At 41.9% G+C, this 7948-nt stretch overlaps 1 pseudogene; it reads left to right on the plus strand.

Annotated features, from left to right (window-relative positions):
* The first annotated feature begins 4527 nt into the window (after positions 1-4527).
* LOC139189554 (uncharacterized) lies at positions 4528-4934 on the plus strand (annotated as a pseudogene).
* The last annotated feature ends 3014 nt before the right edge of the window (positions 4935-7948 follow it).

The raw sequence follows: 7948 nt of genomic DNA on the forward strand, positions 1-7948 counted from the left end.
GCTCTGCTTCTTGTTTATGATGATGATTGTTCTCAAAGAGATAATTTGTGCCGTGATAAACTTTTTCCACGCTTATGTGACCGATGTAGTCGATTATATATGATTAAATCTAAGCAGCAATGAGGAGATGCTAGTTTGTTTTTGGTTTGGCCTTTGAGCTTGTTGTAAATTTGCAGTAGTTTTATTGAAGAGATTTTATGTCAGTGTTATAGTTCCAACTACTGTGGTGGTCTGTGGTAGTAAACCGATGCTGTTTCTTATTTGGTGAAGTTGAGGTCTCTTGTGGTCAATGGTCACCTTTGGTTTTTTGATGTTGGGACCATCTTAGGAGGTGGATGGATGATCATCTCTTTTGTGCTTATGTATGAGTTATATAATCGGAGTTGTTGCTCTCCATTGAAATAGGGTGGTGCTATCCACAAACCGTTTACTTCTCACGTTTTCTTTTACTTTCTGTACCTTGATCTTTATTCATTCAATCTGACGGCCTCTGGCTGAAAATTGAGACGCATTTGTGGAGAGCACCACCCTTGAAATAATCTTAAGGGATGAATAGTTTTGGATCCGTTAAGGGCGATCGTTTGATTAATGACTGATAATTCAAATATATTTTGGGCTTCCGAGGAGAGCCAACGGATATTTTGGCATATCGGTTTGGTTTTGGGATGTGTTTGTTGAATCCGGATCCTTGTTGGATTTTTTTTGTGAGAATTTGGAAATTCGTGATTTATATTTGTTTATTATATATTATGCGATTAGAAATTATATTTAATATTTTTATTTAAAATTAAATATAAAAAATATTTGTCAAAATTAATTGTGTGATGAATGATGAATGAACATGATTTACGGATTTTTAGAATCCTTACCAAAAGGATTCGGAGAGGATCCTGTTGGGTGTTTGTTTATTCAACTTTTGTGTTTATCTTTTGATGACCCAATTTTGCATTGTTATCAAGTTATCAACCCATTAAATACAATGTCCATGAGAGAATCGAAACTATATCCAAATTGTGGTTAGGGTCTTACTTTAATGCTCTTGGGTTTGGTCCGGTTGTTTAAATCTAGCTTAGAGTGAAGTATTTTTCGTAATAAAAAGAAAAAAAAATTGTTTGCCTTCTCGAATCTTAAGCCATTTGATGGGTGAAATGATGATGATAAATTAGTAACATGAGATAATCTCGTTTTGGTAGAGAAATTTTTTAGTATGCTCGGAACACGAGATGGTATAACACATATTATACAAGCGAAGGAACAATTTTTTTTTTTGAAAATTAAAACTTTCCTTTACATATGTAATGACAATGGTGTACCAACTTATGTTCTAGGCACACTGAAGAATTCAGCACAAGTGATTCCGTGCATGGATTTTCAGCACATTGCTGAGTCAAAGTTCAATTTCTAATATATATTTTGTTAACTTTATTCTCAAGCATGTTTCATATTTTTCATATGATATAATGCTTAGGTTTTCAACATTATTAGAACGGGGGAAATGATTATCATACATTAATTTTTTTCGTTCTATGAATTTTTCTTTATTTTTAATCGTTAGATTGATAAATTTAATAAAAACCATGGATATGGTTAAATAAAAGTGTGTAGAGAAAAAAAAATAGTAGTCTCCCAAGTCTTCAGTTAAGAGAGTCTTTTGGCTGGAGACTTGAAATTTAGTCTATGTGTGGGCCGAAGTAACTAGATGATGTCTTGAACTGATGCTCGATATGAGACGGTGCTCAATCTGAAATGATGCTCAACTAGAAGTAGCACATGCTGCGAGGTTGCTCGGCTCGTGGTTTATGTTGCCTTAGTTGGCTCGGCTTGTGGCGTTGAAGGTGAGGGAGTCCATTTTATAGAATAAGGGCTTGCTCCTCAATACATGAATGATGAGCTAGAGTTGATGCTGTCTAATGATGGTGAGGGAGTCCTTTTTATAGAATAAGGGCTCACTCCTCAATACATGAATGATGAGTTAGAGTTGATGTTTTCTAATGATGGTGAGAGAGTCCCTTTTATAAAATAAGGGCCCGCTCCTCAGTACATGAATAATGGGTGCTCTCTAATGAAAGTGAGGGAGTCCCTTTTATAAAATATGGGCTCGCTCCTTAGTACACAAATAATGGGCGCTCTCTAATGAAAGTGAGGGAGTGCCTTTTATAGAATAAGGGCTTGCTCCTCAATACATAAATAATGGGCTAAGTCCCCCAAGTATTTTTCATAAGGCCTAATTGAGGCCCAATATATGGTACATAATGTAGTCCCCCAAGTCTTCGGTCAATAGAGTCTGTTGGTTGTAGACTTCAAATTGAATCCATGTATGGGCTGAAGTGGTGGTTGTTCGGAGGCGGTATTTGTATACCTTGCACTGAAGCTTTGTAGGTGAAGCTTTGCAAGTTGAAGCTTTGAAGCTAGAGCTCTGTAAATGAAGCTTTTGAAGCTAGAGCTCTGTAAATGAAGCTTTTGAAGTTAGAGCTCTGTAAATGAAGCTTTCAAAGCTAGAGCTTTTGTAAATGAAACTTTTGAAGCTAGAGCTTTGTAAATGAAGCTTTTAAAGCTGATTGACATGAGTGATGCTCATGAATGTTTATGTTGATTGACATGAGTGATGCTCATGGATGATGCTCATGAATGTTGACATGAATGATGGTTATGAATGTTTATGTATGATTGATATGAGTGATGCTCATAAATGTTTATGTATGATTGACATGAGGGATGCTCATGTGTAATTTTGGAGTACTGGACGTACTTTTGATCACCTGGTTGATGATAATAGCGGCAGGGTGCCGAATAAATTTTTTGGAGTATTAGGCGTACTTTTGAACACCTGGTTGGTGATAATAGCAGCATGATGCCGAATAAATTTGGAGCCATAGGGTCTGGCTCTTTTGGGCATATGGGCATTCGCTCTCCACATAACATTGCAGCCCATTATTTTGGGCTTGCCGTTTTTTTTTTTACCCTCTGATGGGGTTTATACAGATGTCTCCGAAAGATAAGAAAAATAAATTACATTTTTCAAAAATAAAATCCGACCATCTGCTCAATGGGTCACGTCTATAATTCTCTTTTTTTGCATGCCATTACCACCGCAATTATGCCTACTTCTTTTTATATTCTTTTGCTTTCTGCTTTCTCTTTTGCAGATGGCAAACAAGGAAATCACGTGGAGTGTCTTTTCCCTGCGCATCTCAAAAATCGAACCAAAGATGCTTTGCGAGCCTGAAGAACAGCAGAAGCAGATTTGCTTTTGCTTTTTCTTTTCACTTTCCTCTCTTTCTGTCTGTCATGCATGTGCACCCTGTACTTGTGTAAGTTAGAACCTGTAATATTAATTGTGGTCAAATGTAACAAATATTCTTCGGTGATGAACATGCAGTGCACTGATGCTGGACTTTGTGCCTCTTGCTCATTTCTTTCCCATGCCTTTTCTTGCTTTCTGCAATCCAAGCAAGAAAAACTTGTGCTCTTCCTCCGTCCATGGAACCCCAAGATCAACACGGCACCGTTCGCATGAAGGGGAGCCTCGGTGGGAGAGTCGGGTGAGGTGGATGAGATTGGAAGAGCCATATGAGACTGGAGATCTGACTAACAAGTTGCCATAGTGGACAAGTTGCCACAACAGAAGTCCACCAAATCACTGACTTCAAAAGAATACCCATATCCTACTGCCTACAGATAAAAATTTTGCCGTTAGTGTCGACTAATTTATGAGGATGCCGACCCAACAGATATTTCCAATTTTCCAGTCGTAGTTTTTAGGGTTCTACGGAAGATGATAGCCTGCCCGTAATCGCAAGTTAATATCAAAACAAAACAAACATTCCGTATCACGACGAAACCCAGGTGAATAAAGCATGCCTAGGAAATTCTTGGAGACGACATTGCTGCATGCATACGCATGAAAAGCATGCACATCCTTTGAAGCTAAAGAAAAAATAGAGAATTTGATCCAGATCTGACTAACAAGTTGCCACAGTGGACACCGTCGGTGTCCCACTGTCGTATTTGCATACTCCAACCACCCATCGCATCAAGGGCGTTCATCTCCGGTCCAGCTCGGGTCTCATCAATATTATTTGTCGCCACTAGATTTGGTTTTGCTTACGACTCATCCCACTTGTATCGTGTTTCGCGCAACTACCCACTCGCATCGTGAGACACTGGTAGCTGTAATTGGTAGCTGCAACTACATCCTGTTGCCTCCGTCTTCTTCATCGATACCCCACACTACAATCAGTGGGTAAGCAGAAATAAGCGGCGATGAGAAGCTCACCCAAGTGGGTATAAAAAACAACGCTAAGATTCCTGCCAGTCGGGTGTGTGTGAAGGAGGGCAAGTCGTTGAAGGAGGAGTTGATGGCTGATGGGGAATGCTCTCGAAAAGGGGGACATAAACAGCCAAAAGTGCAGATTTTGGAACAAAACCCCTTCGCTCTTTCACGCCGCTGCCGTTGAATTTGAACAAAACTTTTGAAGCTTCCCCGCTCCGCTCCACTCCACTTCACTCCATCATCACTTTTCAGCCATGGCAGAGCTTAAGCTCTCAGAGAGTCGAGACTTGACCCGAATAGAGCTCATAGGGGCACATTTCCTTATCTGTGGCCTCGGCCTCGATTTTGCCCTAGAAGCTTGCGACGTCTCCCAAGGCATGGTAGGCCAGACTTCCGCTCGAAAGGCCGCCGACGTCATTCTCCAGATGATCAAGGAAGGAAAAATCACGGGTTGGGCAATTCTTCTGGCAAGATCGCCATTGCCATGGGCATGGCGAAGTCGCTCGACCTTGAAACCCCGTTCGCGATGTTGGCCGGGAGCGAGCTATTTTCTCTGGATATGTCAAAGACCGAAGCCCTACTGCAAGTTTTTGGGAAAGCCATTGGGGTTAGAATTAAGGAAGAGACTGAGATCGTCGAGGGCGAGGTCGTAGAGGTTTAAATTGACTGTCCGTAGCCGGAGCAGCTTCGAAGACAGGGAAATTGACGTTGAAGACGACGGAGATAGAGACTACTGGTTGTTCATTTTCTAGCGAGGTGGGAGAAAATAAGACAAGCCCATGACGAAAACAAGACCACCCATCTTGATGCAGATCTCAATGACTAAAAAGCACACAACCCCAAAGAGAGAGAGAAAGAGAGAAAGGTGATTGGGTTTATGAGTTTTTTGTGATTTTACAGATTTTGCAGGTTTTGTAGATTCACGGTGGAGGTGAAAAAATGAAAAAGAACGACACAACTTTTCGTATCGATTCCCACAGATGGCGCCAAATGTTGATGCATAAAACTGGAGGGGTCTTGGAACAACGTAAATCCGACTGTGAATCTGCAAGAAAGTAAATAACACAAGATGTATCGTGGTTCACCCCAAGGTTTGGGCTACATCCACACTGATATTGTATTTCTTTAAGAGGTGATGGGAGTGAGGGAGAGAGCTTCTGAGGGTGAGAGAGCTCTTCCCATGGCTTAAGAAATGGCCTTTTTCAATTGTGAGAGTGATGAGTCATTTTATAGAATAAGGGCTCATCACTTATTACATAATTACATTTAAGTCCCCCGAGTATTTGTTCGAGATCTAAATACGGAGGCCCTAAGTATGGTACAAACAAATTGTTTCCTATTTTGATGTTGATTCTCTCTTTTAATAGGAAATTACATCATTCTAGGAAGAGGAAATAAATTTCTCTCAATACCTACTTAAGTCCACCTTAAGTGGATTATTAAATCAACTTTGGAGAGCAATTTATTCTACCTTACAAGAGGGAGAGAGCTTAGAGGATATTTGTTCCCCCTTCTCTAGCAATCTTCCACATCTTGCCCGTGCAAATGATCGTCTTTCGTTGCTTGCCTCGTCTTCTCGTTTCTTCTAGGTAAGAAAAAATTATTTTTCTTGTCTTCTTGATTTTTTTGGAAGCCTCGGGGCTTGAAATTGTCTCGATAAGGGTTGAGGAGATTTGAAAAAGGACCTAGGGAGGCTGCGGCACTATTGCCGTGAGTGGTGGGAGTGAACAAGCCATGCCGTGGAGCTTCGCATGGACGCTGGGCTTCCTGCGGCGTGGGCCATGGGTTGGTGTTACAGTCTGGGCTTTTGTGCTTGGGCTGTGAGGAAGGAAAAGGTGTGGGGGCGTCTGCCCTCTATCAACTGAGCTGGGCCACAAAACCCTTGGACCGAAAAGAAGGATGGGCTCAGGCCCGTGCCTAAGGAAGAAAGAAGGTGAGGCTGAGTGCCTCTTTTGGGCCAAAGGGCCTGTTGAGCTTTTTTTCTTTTTTTTCTTTTTTTTTGGGCCGAGAGGCCTGTTTTTTTTTTAACAACCCTCTAATGAATCTTCTATGTGCTTTTGTAGAATTCCTTCAAGTATGTCTTCCTTGAGCTACAAGAATGATAATGGTGTGTCACCGTTGTATCGTCAAGTCGGGTCTTTGAGCAAGGTTGGCTACTTTAAGGCTGCTCACTTACAAATTAGCTCCGGTGATTTGTTTAGAGACTTCCTTGAGGCATACTGGCATGCCATTCCGTCGGGAATGCGTGTGAAACGAGTCAAGGATGGTAGTAACCGTGAGCCAAGCGTTAGGGCTCGGAGAGCCATCAAGTTTCACCCCTAATATTTCGTGTTAGAGTTTACTTTTCCTATACTGTGTTTCTTCTAAGAAGTGCTCTGCTCCATGAAATGTGCCCCTGCTTAATGTTCTCCGAACGCGGTCCGCGTGATAGTGGGATTCCATAATCTAAGCCAATTTTTCGACTTAGATCTAACTGTTAACGAATTTTGGTACTTTTTTGACATAGGTCATATTGATGGAGTTGGGCAGCTGCGATCTCGTCATAGGCTTTTTGATAACTTGAGCAAGGGAGATCATGACTGGACCAAGGAGACTTTGGAGATAAGTGAAGAATGGGAATCTGATTATTCCCCCGAGCTACATGTCGCTTTGGGTATCCCTTCCGAATATCGTGAGTGGCGTTGACTGCTTAGTCATTTTCGTAGGGAAAAATGTGGGCTGCCCCCGAAGAAGAAGATAAAAAAAATCAAGGCAGATGTGTTGCCTCGTCCTATCACTGTGATGGAACATGCTACCAATGAAAGTAGGAAGAAGAAACATTCCCCGTCTGTGCAAGAGACGCATGCGGAAAAAAAATTGAGGACTGCTTGCGGGGGTTCTCCGGCTGCTTAAGAGATATCTGCTGAAGAGAAACCGAAGATTACTTCCGCTGCTCGCGAGGTTTCATCAACTGCTCCTAAGTTTGTGATTGACTTGACTTCCTAAAAAAACGAGAAAGAAAGATTTGCTGGATCTGTGCCGGTGGTGCTTGCCGTTTCGAAGGCTACTAGCTTGATTGCTGATAGGATTACCCAGCGTAGAAGTTTATCCGTACATTCGGTGCTGGAGTTTATGTCAAAGCGTCCGTTTGAGGCTAAGTCTGGTTTACCTTTGGAGAGACTTGCTATTATAAAGAGCGACAAGGTGTCCCTGTCTGCTAAAGTGGTGCCAAAGCTCATCCCTTATGCTGCTTAGACCAACTCGTCTGCTGAGATAAAGGAAACTGCTTATGCGGGCGATCGTGAAAGATCCACCAAGTTTGTTTCTGGGGAAGTTGCAGAGATTTATGCGCTTTTTGAAACCAGATCTGCTTGAAGACATGGATGTATGTGCCAAGTTTGTTGATGGCATCAAAGGGATTGTTGGCTCGAGTTCCTTCGTAAAGCACACGGCCGAGCATAGGAGGATTGCTATACTAGCCTTGATGCAGAAAACAACGATTCTAGCAGTCGAGTCCATGCTTCTTGACCAATAGGATACCAAGGCTGCCAAGGAAGTGGCAAGAACTGTGGCAGCCGAAGCTTATTCCTCGGCCGAGAGAAAGTCAAGATATTGGAATCTTAGCTTGCTCCTTTGAAGGGGTCTAATATTTCTGCCCCTACTTCTCTGCAGCTTGAGACCGCTCGCCAAGAGATT

Source organism: Malus domestica, chromosome 11 (genome assembly GCF_042453785.1).
Source record: "Malus domestica chromosome 11, GDT2T_hap1".
Taxonomy (NCBI): Eukaryota; Viridiplantae; Streptophyta; class Magnoliopsida; order Rosales; family Rosaceae; genus Malus; species Malus domestica.